The sequence below is a fragment of the Corapipo altera genome, unplaced genomic scaffold, assembly GCF_003945725.1.
Source record: "Corapipo altera isolate COAL_440 unplaced genomic scaffold, ASM394572v1 64, whole genome shotgun sequence".
In the NCBI taxonomy this organism is placed as follows: domain Eukaryota; kingdom Metazoa; phylum Chordata; class Aves; order Passeriformes; family Pipridae; genus Corapipo; species Corapipo altera.
The window spans coordinates 2510839-2528625 of record NW_020884893.1 but is presented as its reverse complement, the minus strand read 5'-3'; the positions used below and the strand labels follow the sequence as shown (position 1 = coordinate 2528625).

Below are 17787 nucleotides of genomic sequence, written 5' to 3'. Positions count from 1 at the left end.
TTGTTCCTTGTCCCTCAGGGCCGCCATTGCTGCCCTTGCTGCCCCTGCTGCCAGTGCTCCTCATCTCTCGGGGCTGCCATTGCTCCTTGTCCCTCAGCCACTGCTGCCATTGCTCCTTGTCCCTCAGCCATCGCCACCAGTCACCACGTCCCCCAGAACTGCCTCCCCCAGTGCACCTTGTCCCTCATTCGCCATGGCCCTGCACCTTGTCCTTCTGCTGCCATTGTCTGCTGGCTCCTGCTTTCAGCCACCACCACCCAGCAGCATCTTTTGTCCCTCAGTGCCACCTCCCAAGCTCACCAGCCACCCCGTGTGTTTAAGGGCAGGCTGAGGTCGTGGTGGCACAGGCTTGTTTCAGAGGGTGCTCTGGGAGCAGGTGTAATGTCTGCAAAGGTGTGCTGAAGCATCACACCAACACACTCTGTGGTGCCTAAAAGCAGGAAATGGGTCCTGATTTTTTAAATTAGACCTGTTAGATCTGTCCCCTCACCCTTTCCCACTGGCTGGGCAGACCTGGGTAAGGGCACAGCTGGTCCATGCACAGCTCTCACCACTCAGCCCCACTGGGAGCCTGGCCTTTCAGCAGGGAGAAAGTGTCAAATGAGCCCCATACCACTGAGCTGAATCAAAAAGCATCGAAACTTTCATAAAAATGCTTCTGAATGAAAATATCAGAGAGTAATTAATTAGCGATTTTGATCAGTGAATTAAAATAAAGCTTAGACCACCTTTATCTGGTCTAAGTTCAAACGCCCTCCTGGCACAGGCTGCTGCGGTGCTTTGGGTCTCTAAGCTCTCCTGTGCACCAGTTTTTACCTGGGAAATGAGGCTAATTAGCACCTTCCAACTTAGGAAGCCAGTCATGGGCATACATACATCCAGTCTGTGCCAGTTTGAGGAGCTGGGATGACAGGGACTATGGAAACATAGGGTATAACAGCATCACATGCATTTCTGTTTATTTCTCATTTGACTAGCTCAGAAAATAAAAGGCATATTGATTTGAATACCTCAGGTCGTTTTAAAGGCCCTCTAGAATATCAGCAATGAACTTAATGAAAATGAAATTTTAGACTTGTGGCAGATGCTGACACTCGTGATCCATTTACTTAAAGTGAAAGCCACTCGAATAAGTGAGAACATGCCTGACTTTTAAAAAGCAGTGATTTGAGCAGCAGCTGTTTTTTTCTCTTTGTGTCACAGACAGGGCAGAGCTGGAGAGCGCCTGGTTTCCTGTCAACAGGCTGAACCTACACCTCCTTTTCTCTCATCATCTGATGTGGTTTTGTTGTGACCTACTTAGATAGTCTTACTACAGTTATGACCAAGGGGTTTTTTCCACACTAGCTAATTTCCAACAATCTGCAGTTTGCTAATCCCCAGCTGCTTTAACTCATTTTCTCCATCCCAGTAGTGTTTGGGGCAGAGTGCCTGGTTTCAGCTCATGGGGGGCACTTAGAGTTCACAGGTGCCAGTGAAAAGTGAGGCTGGACTTTGAAAGGTGGTGCATGCTGATTTCCAGAGTGATGTGCACATCTTTCTCCACAGGGAAACTGAGGGACTGCAAGCCTCCAACACATCAGAAACTCGGGCACTTCTGCTTTTTGATCTCAGTTTTCACGATATACTGCAGTGGAGATTATGAACAACACTTCATCTGTAAATAATAAAGCTTGATCCAGAACTTAAGCTGATGAAACACAGGAAATTTCCTTGTGAATACTCGCTTCCATTTTTCTGTGAAACTTAAAATTCAGAGTTTGCCAAGGATGTCCGGAAGTAGTTGGTCACTAAAAGGTGAATCATCAGTGTTTCCATTGAGAACATCTCTTAAAAGAAATCATACTTCTGCAAATTTGAGTGGTTTTAGCTCATAATAACTTTTGGCAGTTTTCCTTGCTTTTCTGGGAAGCCCCACGAAAAAGCAATAAGTTATATTGAATGGGATTGAGGGAGAGTGGGTGGGAATGTGGCAGAGAAGGATGGGGGGGCCTCTCAGCTCTGGGCAGTATGGCTCGTGCTCTGGGTCACAGGACAGGAAAAAGCTCCCCAGCTGTGCAGCCCAGTCCTTGACTGGCCCTTATCCTGCCCTCACAGGAATCAGGAAAAAAAAAATCATTGAAAGGCCCCTCCGGAGAGCTCCAGTCCAACCTCTGCTCCCAGCAGGGCCAGCTTGAAAGTCAGAGGAGGTTGCTCAGGGTCTTGTCCAGAGAAATTTTGAAAATCTCTGAGGATGGAGTGTCCCCACTCCATGGATGGAGCATGGATGGAGCTGCTCTGGGAGACCTGTCCTCGTGCTGCATTACTCTTAGGGCAAAGAACTTTTCCCCTGTTGAGCAGCTGGAAGCCCCCTTGTTGCACTTCACAGCTGGTGCCTCTTTTGCTGCACAGCTCTGGCAGGAGCCGGCTCTTCCTCCCTGTAGCCCCTCTCCTCCACACCTTATAGCTGCTCTGAGTTAAAAGGAGTAGCTACATCTCTTCTTGATTTCTTAAAATCTGCTCAGGCAATGGTGGAAAAGCCATTGCAGCAGAGTCGGTCAGGGGAAAGGGCATGGCTGGAATCCCCTGTGAACTTCACCTGTGGCAATGGGCTCCTGCCTTTGTCACCAGAGCAACGTTCAGTTCTGTACCAGGCTGGTGCAGAACAAGGAAAATCTTAAAACTCTCTTTCCCATTCACTCCAGTTGTGCTTGGCATGAGGAGCAGGTCATCTGGTGTAAGAATGAAGGCCAAAAATTGTACTGGTTTGCCTTCTCTTTGCTTTTGTTTTGTTTCGGGGTTTTTTGGTTTTGGCCTTGGCCTCGACCTCATTTTTCAAGTTGTTTTTGTTCCTTAAATCTTTCAACTGGCATGATCAGGAAACTCCACACTTTTGTTTTACTGGCCTTGTAGCTGTCATGTGCTTTTAATCATGAGGGACGGAAAAGGGATGACTGCAGATGTAACTCTTCAGGATGTGAGTGACCTTCTCCTCTCTGTGCCTGCTGGCCCTGGCCAAAGGGGAACCACAGATGGATTTTGGAAGCCATGGGAAGGGTTCAGGAAGGGATGTGGAAGGAAGGAGACTTGAGCCAGGAAAGTAGAGGCCTGGGAACGTAGAGAAACACAACCCTGGGATCAAACCTCACAAAAAAAAAAAAGCCAGGATCTGAAGGGGAAAAAAAAGAAAAGGAAAAGGGAAAAGATAGAAGGGAGAACCAGGGTCCCAGGGAGCCCTGTTGAAGGGGGGGGCATCAGAGGCACCAAGGGCTGCTGATTCAAGCGAGTGTGTGAGAATAGGAAGGCACAGGAACCAGGGGGTGCAGCTGGTCAGCTGCTGTGCATTGTGTCCTTCCCACTGAGCTGTAGTGCTGTCCCTCGGAGCAGCGCACTGGGGGGGAAGTAACCACAGGTGATATCAAATTATAATGTCTCAAACGTTCTGTGCAAAGAGATGGTGATTTTCATGTCTCATCTCTGACTCATCAGCAGGAAATACCACTGCTTGTTTGACCTGTTGGTGCCAGTGAGAAGGGGCAAGTCCATCCTCATCTGCCACTGAGGTAACCACTGAGCCCAGCACCGCTCTGGCATCGCAGTGCAGAGGGTTTTTCAAGGACTTGGTCACAACAGAAAGTAATCATTTTGGCAGGAGGCTGTTCAGGCTGCTTCTCACTTGTGGTTTTCTGATGCACGGCTACTGAGCATCTGTTGATTAATGCATGCACTGAATGTTGCTTTTAATAGATCCCAGGAATTTCACAGTTGTTTAAGCTCATCTAAGATGATGTGGCTGTAGGTAACATAGTGTTTAGTTTTAATTCTTAAATTATACAGAGCAGCCTAAATAGATAGCTATGTAGAACACTGAGGGCAGGCACAGATGAGTAAGTGACCAGATGTAACCTTGTGCTGGAAATGTAGGGGAAGGTGCTAATTTACAGCCCAGGACTCGGTTCTCGCTTAGGAGTGGAGGCTTTCAGCTCTAAAGAGCAAGGGCATGCCAGATTTTCTCTAGGGAGTTGGTTTAGCTGTTATGACAGTCTTTGGCCTCGGAGACATTTGGGTTTGCCTTTTAGATTATCTGCAAACACAGTGATCTCAGGCAGGTTGAAGTCACCCTTGAGTCAGTTCTGTCTGAAACACTGAACTGCCTCCTGCAGCAGGGTTCAGTGGACAGTGGGAGGAGGCTGGAATCTGGAAGTGCTTCACCTAGATTTACTGTAGAAATATCCTACAAGTGTTTAAATGCATCAATCACCTTTATAGCTTGGGTTTATAGTAAAATAAAATATTTCCTAGGGCGTGGAGAAGGTTTCAGGCTCTAAACTCACCTGAAGCCAGATCCTGATTCTGGCATGGAATATGGTACAGGCCATAAGTAAGGGGTTTCAAAGACAAAATCAGCACATTAAGACCACCAAAATCAGCACTGGCCTTAAAATGGTAGTATCTGTGACCTGCATGTGAGAAGGAAATGCCTATGGCTGCAGCACCAAAGTGCCAATAGGACAGTTATTGCTTACAAAAGACCTGCCTTCTGGGGACTTCATCATCCCCCAAGATTGGTCCCATCACAGTGTCTGAAGATCTTGGCAGGCTGGGATGTGAGTGCTGCATTGGCCTGAGAACAACTTCTGTGCAAAAGGATCATCTTCTCCCACTCTCTTCTCTCAGTATCAGACTGAGACAGAGAGAACTGATGGCAATGTCACAGGAAGGATGAATGACCTTTGTTATCAAGCTCAGGACATTTCTGTATTACAGAGGCGAAGGTTCAGCTGCCACTAAGAAGGCAGGGAAAGCATCAGCATGTAATTTGCTTGCTTTATTTCTTGGGGGCAGATGGGAAGGATTCTCTTAGGCTGACTGATGAAATGCTGAAAACTCTTTTTAAACCCTTCACTGTATAGATTTGTTTTTCTATCTTCTTAATGTGCTTTAGTATATATAGCATTTTATTCTCTTGTTCTCTAGCTACGTGCAGTAGGCATATGCCTGGGTACACATATATACACACACTTGCATGTATAAATATAAACAAGTAGATGGGCAGGCAAATTCCAGGCACTAATTCTCAGCAGATAATGTCTCTCCTGTTGCTTTGGTGTCTTCTGTTTGAAACTATTGGATGCTTGGTTTGTTTGCTTTTCATTGCATGTTTAGTCTGGTTTTGACATGCTCAATCTGGAGTTTATCCAGGAGGAAGCAGTGACAGAGGAAATCACATTGTGTGCCCAGCAGGATGTGCCACTGTAGCCAGGCACCAAAGGTTGTGATTCACCTGCCATGCAAATGGGATCAGCCCTTGGAAACAGGGACCCAAAGGGTACTGGGAGGGAGTGTTCCCAAGGACACTGTCATGTCACCTCCTGGCACTGCTAGTGAGTGGTGGGACTGAGCTCCTCCCTTGCCTTGGACGTGGGGATGGGGTGAGGAGGACCTTGCTGAGAAGCGACAGCCAACTTCTCTGCCCCTGTTTGCTTTTCAGGGAAATGCAGCTCTCCTGACCCCAACCCCATGTCCTCATTTTTGGCACTGGATGCGTGTTCGTGCTGGCTTGTGCCCTGCCACACACCAGCAGCTGCTCTGCCGGGTAGGCAGACACACGGGGCTGTCCCCATCCACAGAGCTCACTGGCTTCCCAGCAGACAGGCTCTGCTGGATGCATAGTTCAGACACTGACAGGTGGGGCCAGGAGGTGCTACCCCAGAGACAGGACATAGAGGAATTGTCCTCTCTTGTTTTTGGTTTTAAACAGTGAATTTTTTTGACTGCGAATTCAGGCATTTCATGAATTTCAGAGCTGGTGCTGTGCCGTGACTCATCGAGTCCCCTCTCACAGCAGTGTGTGATGGGCCTTCTGTCTCACAACGTGACTCTCCCAGCACAAATGGGCTATGTTTAGTGACAGGCTTCGGCAGGAGGCAGTTGCTATTTTACAAATGCCTAAACTGAGGAAGAGAGAGGCTGGAGAAATGGCCCCGAAACAGGCAGCAAGTCAACGGGTGAGTTGGGAAGCATCTCACATGGTCCCCTCCACCTGCCCTCTGACCAACACTTTATCGTGAGACCCTCAAATACTGGGGAAATCTGCTCCCACTTTTTCACCCTGGTGTCCCAGTAAAGAGATTTTGGTTTGTTTACCAGCACAGACGACTCTCACTAACACCACTTACTTATCTGCCCTTTCTGCCTGCTGCAGGCAACCAGCCAGATGGGCTGGAGCTCCGTGGTGCAGCTCCACAGCCATGTCTTCTGCCAGCTCCTGGAACGCAGCCACATTGCACCAGGCCAGTGGGTCCTGCAGGCCCTGAGTCTTCTTCCCAGCAGTGGCCTCTGAGTGCTTCTACACGCTCAGGAAATGAGGTGAGAGAAGGCTGTGATGATTAAGTGCCTCCCTTTCCCATTTCTTCCTGAATGTCTCCCCCAAGTCAATCTACTTTATTCTTTAAAGGGATGTTCGATCCTTCATTTCCAACCAGTATTGCTGGTTCAAGCCTCCCCCATCCCCCAGTTTAAGTGCTGAATACCTGTTTCTTGAGGGCAGGGTTTAGGTATTCTCTGGATTACATTCTTGTTGGTATATAAATTGAAATTTCTTCCTCCTTCCTTATTACAGACTATCCCAAAAGTCCTTTTGTCAGAGGGAATTAACAAATCTTTGTGACAACTCTGATAAAGAGTGTTTGGTTAGCTGGATTACATTTACTGGTGCCAACCCCAAATGAGTCCAAGTATCTGTTGTGAGGTGCATCTGCTGTGACACGTCTACAAACAAATGGCAATGGGAAAAGAGAACAACTGAACAAACAACTGCATTTTTCACTCACGGCAGTAGCCTGGAGCTGCTGGGCACTCCCAGGACTTGTCGCCTCATGCTCACGTGAGCAGTCTGCTCTTGAGCTGCCTCCAGAGCTGCCAGCCCTTGCAGGAGCCCTTACAGGGCCCTTCCAAGAAAGATGCCAGTCTCCTCTGCCCTTTGCCAGTAATGGGATGGCCTGGCAAAGGTAGCTGGGACACAGGGAAGCACACGGGGTGAGCCCCCCAAAGTGTGATTTAACGCCAGTGTGCACGCAGATGTCCCAGCTGGTCTTCTCAGCTCTGCTCAGCAGCCCTGCTGCAGCCAGCCAGAGATCTCTGCCCACTGCTGTTTAGCAGATTGTTGGGAATCCAAGCAGTAGGACCTAGAGTTTTTGGGAGGCTCTGTTACCTTGTCCATGGTGCCTCTGCTGGGAGAGTAAATTTCACAGCTGAAATGATGTAGGTATCCAGCAAAGTGAGAGCAGAGAGAAAAATAATCACCTGAATGTGCTGCCTCCTGCTCTGCCTGGTACACCATGCACTCTCACTTCTCCTTCCTGTCAGAGGCTGCTGCTGGTGGTTTTTATGGGCATTCTCTGAAGTGTCTCCCTAAAAGAATGTTCTGCTGCTTCTGTTATCTCTGCAATCCCTCATCAGGACAGAAAATGCTTTGTTGATAAAGCTTTGTGAACAGCTCCTGTTCACACCTACTCCACAAATCACTTTTGACACAGGCTCCATAAGACACAGAGGGACATCCCTTCCCATGGCCCTGTGGCCTGTCTGGCCCGGAATAGAGACCGTGGTTCCTGCAGCTTGAAAGAAGAGATAAGGGGAGAAGTATGGATTTGAGAGAGGCAAAGTGAAAAAGCAACAACAACACAGATGTAACGCTGGCAGGAGTGGTAACTATGTCATAGGAAAGAGGGGATATATTACAAAAGAAACAGAAAGAACTAATGGGAGGAACTCTGTCTAGCTGTGATGGGCTGTTAAGCACCCACTCAGGTGCTCACTCCCCTCCAGTCAGATGGGGGAGAGAATCAGAAGGGCAAAATCGTGAAAAAACTAGTGGGCTGGGATGAAGGCAGTTTAGTAAGTGAAGCAAAGCTGCACAAGCAAGCAAAGCAAAATAAGGAATTGTCACCACTTCCCATCAGCAGGCAGGCATTCAGCTGTTTCTGGGAAAGCACATAAGGGATACTTGGGAAGACAAACACCATAACCTTGAATATCTTCATTTCCTTATCCTGTCCCTGAGCTTTTATTGCTGAGCATGATGTCCTGTGGTGTGGAATATCCCTCTGGTCACTGGAGGTCAGATGTGTGTCCCCCCCAGCCTCTCACCCCCCCAGCCTCCTTGCTGCGGGGGCAGAGTGGGAAAAAGAAAAGGTCTTGATGTGCCAGCCCTGCTCAGCAGTGGGTAAAGCACTGGGTTGTTATCAGTGTTGGTTTAGTCAGAAATGCAAACCATAGCACTCCACCAGTGCTGCTGCAGAAACTCCGCTCCACCCCAGCCAGACCCAGTCTGGCAGCTGGAGGAGAGCCTGGTGAGAAAAGAGCAAGACCCAAGGGCAAGGGGGTTACTTCTTTCTTGGCAAGGCCATTCTGCTGGGATCCTCCTCTCTTTCCAAGAAGAGATCAGCTCTGCCAGCCTCCTTTCACCCTTGCAATAACTCTTCTGATAGATCCAGCTGCTCGTCTCTGCCACATCCATCCAGCCGTGGCACAGGGATTGAAGTGGGTGCCTTGCCCATTGCTGTAGTGCTGCTGCCTGTGTCTGTCCCCAGCTGTGGGGTGAGATGAAGCTGTAACCAGCAGCTCCCCATGCTCTGAAAGCCAGGGGAAAGCCCGAGGGTCAGGTCTTCGGCTGGTACTCCAATTATTTCAGGGTCGTTGCCTGAAAAACGGTTGCATGGTCTTGGAGTTCTGACTGGGATGTATAACATCACATCCCAGCAGAGCGGTGGTGGCTCAAAGTGATCCGTGCTATTCTAAACCCAGAAATCTGCAGTGCCAGGGAAAACACTGACAAAAAGCTGCTTGTTTAGTTTAAAATACCCTTACAAACTAAACAGCTTAAATTCCAGGTTGTGTACAATGAACTGCACAGTGTAAAAATTTTTTCGTGGTTTATCTGAGAAAAGTATGTCAGTGGCAAAGCCAAGCCTGGTTTGTTGTTGTAACTAGGCACCGTTCTTAGCAAACTCGCCTGCTAGCTGCAGTCGTTGTGAATAACTAATGGATGTTGCATAAGAAGAGAAACTCTGCAAACCTGGCTGAAACCAGCTGTCATGCTGGTAGTGCAGGGAGCACCTCTCGAGGTGGTGATCATCTGGGGACACAGCAGTTGGGGCCAGCAGACCCATTAGGTCATCACAGCCAGCCACCTCTGTATCACAGACCATGCAGTATCATCTGTAAAACCCTGTAATGACCCCCATAGCTTGTATTTCAGGGAGGTGGGATGTGTGGCTGACACTTAAATTCCATGGAATTACACTACTTTATTGGGTGACAGGAAGACATGAAGAAACTATCACTTCCACTTTTGCTCTTACAAAATTCAGCCTGACTTTCAGTTGGAACATTTCTGACTGCAGTTGTGTCATGGGGTCACTCAGATGGTTGATAACACTCAAATAGGAGCCCTGGTGTCTTGGTTAAATTCCAGTTTAGAGAATCATATCCTGCTTTGCCACAGCTTCCACCATTCCTGTACTAGCTGGTGATGCTCTCCCTTTCCTGCCCTGCCCCACATCCCAGGGTTACTCCATCCTGTCATCTGCAGACTCTGGTGTGGGTTTGGGCAGAGATCCTGAGGTTCCCAGAGAAAATACCAGAGCAGGGTCAGCCTGATTGTGGATTGCAGCCCCTGCTCCTGTTCTGATGGCACAAAAACCCCTGTCACATCAGAGACATGGTGTCCCTCGGGAAATGCTCTGCCTCTCTCAGGGCCCACCCTGACAGGACTGTCTTTCCCTGGGGGCAAACAGACCCGCTGCCCTCCCCTGCGTGGAGCCGGGGCTGGTGCCCTTCTTTGGGGCTTTCCTGGGCAGATGGTTTGTACATGCTCAGCAAATCCATCATGCCCGAAAGGTGCTGATCTATCACATGCACACACACTGCACAGCACCTCCACAATGAACCTGATGCTTCCAGAAGGTGTTGGTCTTGCAGCACATGGACTGTGTGATGGACCAAAAACCACTGTTCTTCCTGATTTTTGCTGTGTGGCAGCACAGCTGGGGCTGCTGTATAGCGCTGCCAGCCAGCCTGCACATCCCTGGCTGCTGTAAATATCTCTTCTCTCCAGGTACAACATCTAGGCTGAAAAGGAGCAAGTATCTGGGGAAATGCAGGCAGGCAGCAAGCTCATCTTCAGGGATGGCTGTGGTTGCAAAATAAGTCACTTCCAGATGCCTTATGATCCCTTGCAGTGAGGGCATTAAATCAATACCTATTTCACTCCTATAGGCAGGGTCCTGCTTATGTCAACAGCTGATGCTTCAAAGCATTAAGTAATTACAAAAGTGAACTGCCCTGCAGATTGAGATATGCAGCGGAGTAAAGATCTCTTTAGACTGGATTGTTGTGACTGATGCTGTGTAACCTCCGAGGACACTCGAGAGACACTTTGCCCTTGAATTCTGTGGAGAAAGAAGGACAAGGGATTTGTGTGTGGCACCTCCTGGCACTTCCTTGCGTGAAGGTCACCGGAGGGATGATTATGGTGAGCACTTTCTGGAATCAGTGCTGTGAAGACAGGCTGTGAGCAGTGGTGCAGGTGCTGCACGGTGCAGGTGTGTGCCCTGCCCTTGGTGGCAGCTCAGGTCTTTGTCACCGGCCTTGTATTGTTGCAATCACTCATTTACTCTCTGTAAAGTCAAGCCAATGTCTGGGAGCAGGCAGTGCTGAGCGCTTGCCCTTGCTCCACTCCAGACTCCTGCAGGCAGCGTCGGCATCGAGCCCTGAGTGCTGGGGGCCAGGGGCAGTCTGTGTGTATAGTTTGCAGTCCCAGATTCAGTCCTGCTGGTTTGGCTGTTACACACTCAAACCCTGAGTTTCCCCTTTCCCTTCATGCTGGGGAATTTCTGGTTGTTAATTTTACAGAAGCACCCAGCGAATCTGAGTAATGCAGGGAAGCAATCTCAGGCTGCCTGAGCATGGAGGAAGCTACACATTTGGCATTCGAGAAAATGTATGCAAATAGGTTTTCCAAGGCGTTCTCATCACCATCCACGTTTAAAGCAATTAAACCTCCTTCAGAGTGACACTTCCATGCAAAAAACATTATACAGCACGTCGCCAAACTTCAGCACAGCCAAATAAATCATTGGAGGCAACGATTCTGGGCTCTGAACTGTTGTTCTCCAGATGAGGAATAAATCAGCTGCAGCAGCAAGAGCAGCAGCTGTTTTTAGAGCTGGTAAAGGTCTCTTTAGCTTGACTTCACCTTCTCTGCTCTCAGTTGCGCTCGCTTCTGCAAAGATTTGACAGTCAGATATTTATAGAGCGACAGCAGGAGTCCCACTGCAAACAGGATCAAAATCAAGCATGAAAGGAAATCATCAGGATTTCCTCAGAATAAAATAAATATAGTAAGGGTGCAAATGTTCCTTCAGGGGAAAGTAAAAGCACACGGCACAAATGGTGCCAGTGCCAAAAGCAGACAGTAATTAAGCCTAGAGGAGAGGGAATCTGGAAGGGCGGTGGTGCTGGTTCCAGCAGATCACTCTCATGGGCTGAGCTGCTTCCTAAGCCTTGATTCAGCACGTGCCTAACCCCTGCTGAGGTCGGGGACTTTTAAGCAAGTATTCGAGTGCTCTGTCACATTGCAGGTTAGGGGAGGGGAAAGCTATTCCTGGCTGAGATGGGCGCCTCTCTCACCTGGCGCCGTCACTGACGGTGCAGCCAAACACAGCGGGTGTTAGTGTCACCCGGGTCGGGTCAGCACCACATCACTGCTCTAACGGGAGCAAAACGCCCAGAGGACGGTCCTGCCTGGTACCCAGCTCCCACGGAGCTGTGGCCGTGACCAGCAGCTCTTTCCAGGCTGCTTTACAGCTCATCACAGCAAACGTCGAGCCAGGCGGGCGCTGCCCAGGGGCTGCTGCAGGAATTGGCAGCACTACGGCAAGGGGGGACAGCAGGGAGAGCTTTCCATCCTGTGGTCTTCATGGGGACATGTGTCATATGGGGACCTGGAAAACAAATGCCCTGTTGGCTGTGGAGAGCAAGGCAAGCCTCCCCTCCCTCATGTGACCAAGATGAGCAGGAATCTGTGCCATGTTCCCTGTGAGGCTTCTGAGCCACAAACCCCAAAACAGAGCCTGACCTTGCTACAATTTTAAGAGAAATGAAAGGCTGCACATGTTTTAAGAAAGTCCTACAAGCCCATTCCTTGTACATCAAAGGGCAATGACTACAGAGGCAGTGCCTAGGTGGTCAAGAGGTTCATCTCTTTGCATTTCTAATTAAATATTTATTCCAGTTAATCAAAATCCAAGCCGGGAAGAAGGTTAAGATGGCTAGAAGGCTTCATACTTTATTCCAGCAACATATCCAAATATATTCACAGAATTAATTAGGATTTTGCTGTGTGCCTGGGAGTGCAAGGAGGGATTCAGAACAGAGCCATTCCATAGGGTCACCTCAGCAGTTTGGCACTGGTCAGCAATTGAGTGGAAATGGTTAAAATCCCCTCAGTTGTAGCTATTGAAGGAAATAGGCATTATTTTGCTGCACGGCAGAAGAATTTATATTTTGCATTTGAAACACCATATTTAATGGGGCTGTGGAAGGTTCTTATTCACCATGCAACCATCTTCTCCGCTTGGTGAGTTAATTTTGCATTACATAATTATGAGTTAATAGAAAGTAATTTCCTCTGAAACGTTCTTTTGTTCCTGGTTGTCCTTGTCCCCGGATTTGTGGAAGGCAGTCACATTTCTACATGGTGTGAAGGTGTGAAGTCAGGCGGCTTCAAGAGAGGGAGATTTTCATCTCACCTTCTTGCCTCTGCTGTTAGTTTTGAAATGCAGCTGTGTGTCTGAAGAGTCCAGATGTTTCTTTTCCATCCCTGCCCCCTGGTAGGAGTTAGGCAGGGTTTCACCTCTGCCTGCACTGCCCTTTCATCTGGTTTTGCCTGATGTCCCTCACAGACCAGGGAAGCACAGCACTCTTCCACCCCATCCACAAACAAGGCTGGCCCCAGTGGAGAGCTTTCTGGCATTCTTCTCTTGACCTGCTGGTGTACTGGAAATGGCCTGTTTATTTTCTGACTCTTGGACAGCTTGTGCTATTCGGCAGTATTTTACCCCAGCCATTGTCACAGCTTTTTGAGAGGGACTTTGTTAAGTGGTATGTTAAAATCTGGATAAATTACTTGCACTGAATTACACAATAATTCTATCTCTTGTTGGCTGAAATTTCCTTCCTTGGGAAATTTTGGAAAGTAGGGCCTGATGTATTCCCTTGACTGAATATTTAGATCTCAAAGGCATTTTATGAGTCTTTGCATAAGTCCACTTTGTCTGGGAGAGATGATCAGCCTTCAGAGATGGGCTGACACAGAGGCAACGAAATCACCTGAATCTCTGCAATGTGCCATGAGAAGATAAACATTTTTTCCTGTTTCTCTGATGAGAGCTACCTTCCAAGTGAACATGGAGCTCTGCAAAATCATTTCTGTGGATAGTGCCTCCTTTTGGGAGCTATGACACATCTGTTGACTGTGGTAGAATGAGTCATCCCTATGGTTAGGCACATGTACAGGTGCTATTAAGATCAGAGCCCTAATAGCCTTGTTAGAAAGTGTAGTGGGTGGCATAATCTGAGAACTGGTCTACAGCACTCCTGCGTGCAAGGAACACCTTTCAGCGTTCCGTGGAGTTGTTCCATCCTAATAAACAAATACCTGCTTTTGGTTTCCTTTCTGTTACTGCCGACACGTCGATGTGAGCTAAAATAGCTGCACCCGTGGGTGGCAGTGGTCTAATACCCAGCCGAAAATGCCAGGGCTGCTTAGGTGTGCTCTTATTGCCAAATTAAGTACACACCCTGTTGTGTCTTTCTGAAAACCTGCTGCATCAATAATTATGTCTCTGATCTGGCACATGGCATACATCGAGTATTTATTGCACACGCTGGGGCTGTGGGTGTACATGTAAAAAATATTTACATTCCTACTGTGCATGCATCCTCTGTGTCCTGCTCCTGCTCAGAGCCTGGGATGACACTGTGTTGCCTTTAAATAGCGCTGGAGCAAGCCCCATGTTGCAAAGAGACATTTAGTGAAACACAGGGGGAGCACATTGCTTTTGCAAGGCCGAGAGCTGGTCAGCATCCAGTCCATCCCAAGTCTCCGTCTGTCTCTGAGTGACACAGCTCAGGTTCCCACTTCACTCACAAACCATCTGGCAGGAGAAACTCCAGGGAAGAGCCAAAGCAAGCAGCATTGCTGAGCAGCTAGAGGGCTGACACGATGCAATGCTGCTTGTCCTCACCTTCATAAATGGAGGCATTTTCCTAATCACAGGATGAAGTCTATTCTGGAAAGTCTCTACCATTGGGGCTGAAGGTATCAGAAGCTGCAGAGTCCATGGCAAAGACTGCAAAGCTGGTGAGGGCTGTGACATCCTTGCTGTAACCTGTCCTTCACTGAACTGGCATAACAAAGATTATCTGCCCAGGTGAGATAGTCCACGTCCAGTCTCTGTGGAAAGCAACAGTAAGAGATGGGCAGCTAAAGTGGAACAGCCCTTTAATGACTGTTTCAAATTCCAAACCTGGCAGGATTATGTGCCAGCCCTTTTACCTGCTCTGTGGTCATCTCCTCTAAGGGTCTGCTGCTGACCCTGCCAGGCAGTGCTCCCCAGCCCTGTGTCTCCCTATGGCCCTTGGCAGCATGTGGCACTGCCCATCCAAGGTCCAAGACCTTGGGGCCCTTCCCAGGCAGATGGCTTTGTTCCTTGGCCCCGCTCTCCCACAGCCATTCCGTGGCTGGGTGCAGGATCTGGCCTGCCCCGCTCTGCCCAGCCCGGCCATGGCCAGTGTTCATCAGGAGAGAGCAGTGAGAGCACCACGTTGGGCTCCCACACCCACTTGAGCAACCGTGTTGGTGCCACTGTGAGGGTGCAGCTCCAACCTCCCCAGACTGCACATGGTGCAAGAGCGTCCGTACCCTCCCTCCAAGCACTGCACTCGAGCTGGGGCACCCCGAGCCATCAAAACAGCTCTCCCTGCAGTGATGCAAAATGCCTTTTATGTGGAGACATGCTCTAAGGGTGCAGCTATGCCTTCTCAGGAGTGTAGGTGCACTGGCAGGACCTGTCCCTCCATTCCTGCTCGTGGCCACGCACCAACAGACCTTGCCTTCCCCTTGAGGCTGTCGGCAAAGCTGCTCACACAAGCCTTCCTTAAAGTGTCTTGGGCACCATTGATACCTTAAACTCTGAAGAAAGTGGGACTTTGCTCATCCCCCCGGGCTGGGAGGGCTGGAGCAGCTGTTGCAGGCTGGAGTGTGGCAGGTGGAGGAAGGTGGTGGGGCAGTGCCAGGGCTCCCCAGGCACGAGCCACCCGCACACTCCCTGCAACAGCCCTGCTTGGGAGTGCTCCCACCCCAAGTCCTAACCTGGCCGTGTGGAATGATCTGAGACATTGAAACCTCTCCTCCTGTTTAACTTCATTTTATTTTATTGCAAGAGGGCGAAGGGAGGGAGAATAGCTTTGGCTGGTGTTCCTAATCCCTTAGCTGGGTGCAGTGGAGAGGCAGGGCAGGGAGATGAGGGGAAGAGACCAAGCAAAATAAAAGGGTCAAAGTGAAGTCGGTTGACTGGAACTGAGTGGAGTCCTGGGAGAGAGAGAGAGGGGAGGTGAGTTAGAGCAGGGCAGCAGGGCAGGCATGTCCCATGTGGCTCCAGGGCTTCCCTGACTTCACTCATCTGTGACAGTCCCCATTGCGGCACCCAGGGCCTAGGAGCCAGTTTCTGGGTGGCTCCTCCAGCAATGTCATTGCTAATTAAATACGTTCTATAGGTTAGATTATTGGTTGTGACGATGTCTCACATTTGACCATGTCTGCATCAAACAAATCATAAACTAAGCAAGAAATCTTCTTGGGTTTCCTTGCCCAAGGCATCCTTTTAGGAGTTGGCTAAACGCTATTTTGTGAACAACAAATCCAGCTGCCACTTGCAGTTCTGCTGCAGTACTATATGCTCCCAGAAATTCATAGGGCTCAGGATTTAATTTGTTTCAATGGAGGTGGTGGTGGAGTGGCAATCCTGGAAAACAAGAACAAGTACCAGTTTCCTCATTCCTGAAGTTAATGCAGCTCATGCAGCCTCTCCAGGGAAATCCCTACTTTCCTGCTCAGCTTCCTCAATCTTGAGGATCCTCTGCCCTCGAGATCCTTCCGCTCCTTAGTACATTAAGAAAATGAATGCCTTACCTTTTAATGAGAGATTTCTACTTTTCTGCTAAAACCTGCTCTTTTTTTTTCAATCTTCATTTTTATCTCCTTCCTCCTCTGAGAATCTGTGTATCTAACAGAAACACATTTGTGTCCTGTTTGTCAGACGCAGGAGCTGTTTTCTTTATGTGCTCTTACTGCATCCAGGCTGTAAGGGGGGCTAATCCTTCCTGGGATTACTGTGACACACAGCCATACCTGGAGAATCCTTTATCCCAGTGTCTGGCCCCGGGTTGTCGTGGAGCTGGCACTGGACAACACCCAGCCCCCAGCCAGGCAGTCATCATGTTGCAGGGTCCAATGTTTGGGTTGAGCAATGCCTTGTTCCCTGCTGGGGAGAGGCTCATCCTCAGGATGTGGGAACAGTCCGGGGGGGACACACCAGACACATCCTGGCAGATGGTCTGTCCCCACCTCCTACCCCACAGACCATCATTCCTGAGGGTGCTGCTGCCTTTGCTGCCCACCCTGGGCGGAGGCAGCTGGCTGTGCCTGGCCCACAGCCTCCCTTCCTGCCTGGAGACTGGGCTTGGTTGTCTCGGCACTATCTGCTGGTGAAGTAAGAATTACCTCTCCCTCCGGCCTCCCCCGAGCAAAGTCAGCAATCATAAACGAGGCAAAAAACAGTGCTCTATGGACTGGGCTGGGCCCCATCTGCTCTGCAGCTACTTCTGGCTCCCTCGATGGGGATGGTGTTTCTGGTCTCCCATATTTTCATTTTCAGGCATCTCCGCATCTCGTTCCAACTCCTCCTACACAAAATGGGGGAACTGCCCACAAATGTGTGCAAAACTACTTAATTACTCTGTAACCGACTGGGCTGCTGGTTGCTGGTCGTGCTGATTATTGTGCTGACCGTGATGCCTTCGCCCCCTCTTCCCTTCCACCCATCTGTGCCCATCACCTCCTCTCCAGCTGTGCCTCCTCCTGCACAGTGTCCGGGGGCACTCAGCACTTGCTCAAACAGACCCCTGCTGCTTGGTGGGCTGGGGCAGGAGGGTTCAGCCCTTGCTTTCCTGGTACTGTGTGTCCCAGGTGCACGACTGGGTGTCCCAGGACCATGGCTGGGTGCCCTACACCATTGATGAATGTCACAGGGCCATGGCTGGGTGTCCAGGGCCCGTGGCCAGGTGCCCTGAGCCACTTCTGAGCGTCTTGGGGCCGTTGTTGGGTGTTCCAGGAGCGTGGCCGAGTGCCCTAAGCCATTGCTGAATGTCTTGGGGCTATTGCTGGGTATCCCAAGAGCATCAGTGAGACGCCTCGGGACCACGGCCGGCCGTCCTAATGTCATTGCCGGGTGCCTCAGGACCCTCGGTGGGTGTCCCAGGACCACGGGCGGGGTGTCCCGATGCCACCGCCCGGTACCCCAGCTCCACCGGCGGTGCGCGGGGCGAGGCGGGGCGGTCTCTGCCGAGGCCCCCTCGGTGCGGCGGGGGTTCGCGGCGGGTCCCCGCCCCGCTCCGCGCCGCCCGCCCCGCTCCGCCCGCCCCGCTCCGCCCCGCCCGCCGCGGCACATTCATGCGGCGGCG

At 50.0% G+C, this 17787-nt stretch overlaps 1 protein-coding gene across 1 annotated transcript in view; it reads left to right on the top strand.

The window, feature by feature from the left end:
- Positions 1-6330: 6330 nt before the first annotated feature.
- B4GALT5 (beta-1,4-galactosyltransferase 5) overlaps positions 6331-17787 on the top strand; it is a 45571-nt gene continuing 34114 nt past the window's right edge. The window contains exon 1 of the mRNA XM_027646269.1: positions 6331-6348. The gene's annotated coding sequence lies outside the window, so the exon portion shown is untranslated. The remainder of the gene's footprint in view (positions 6349-17787) is intronic.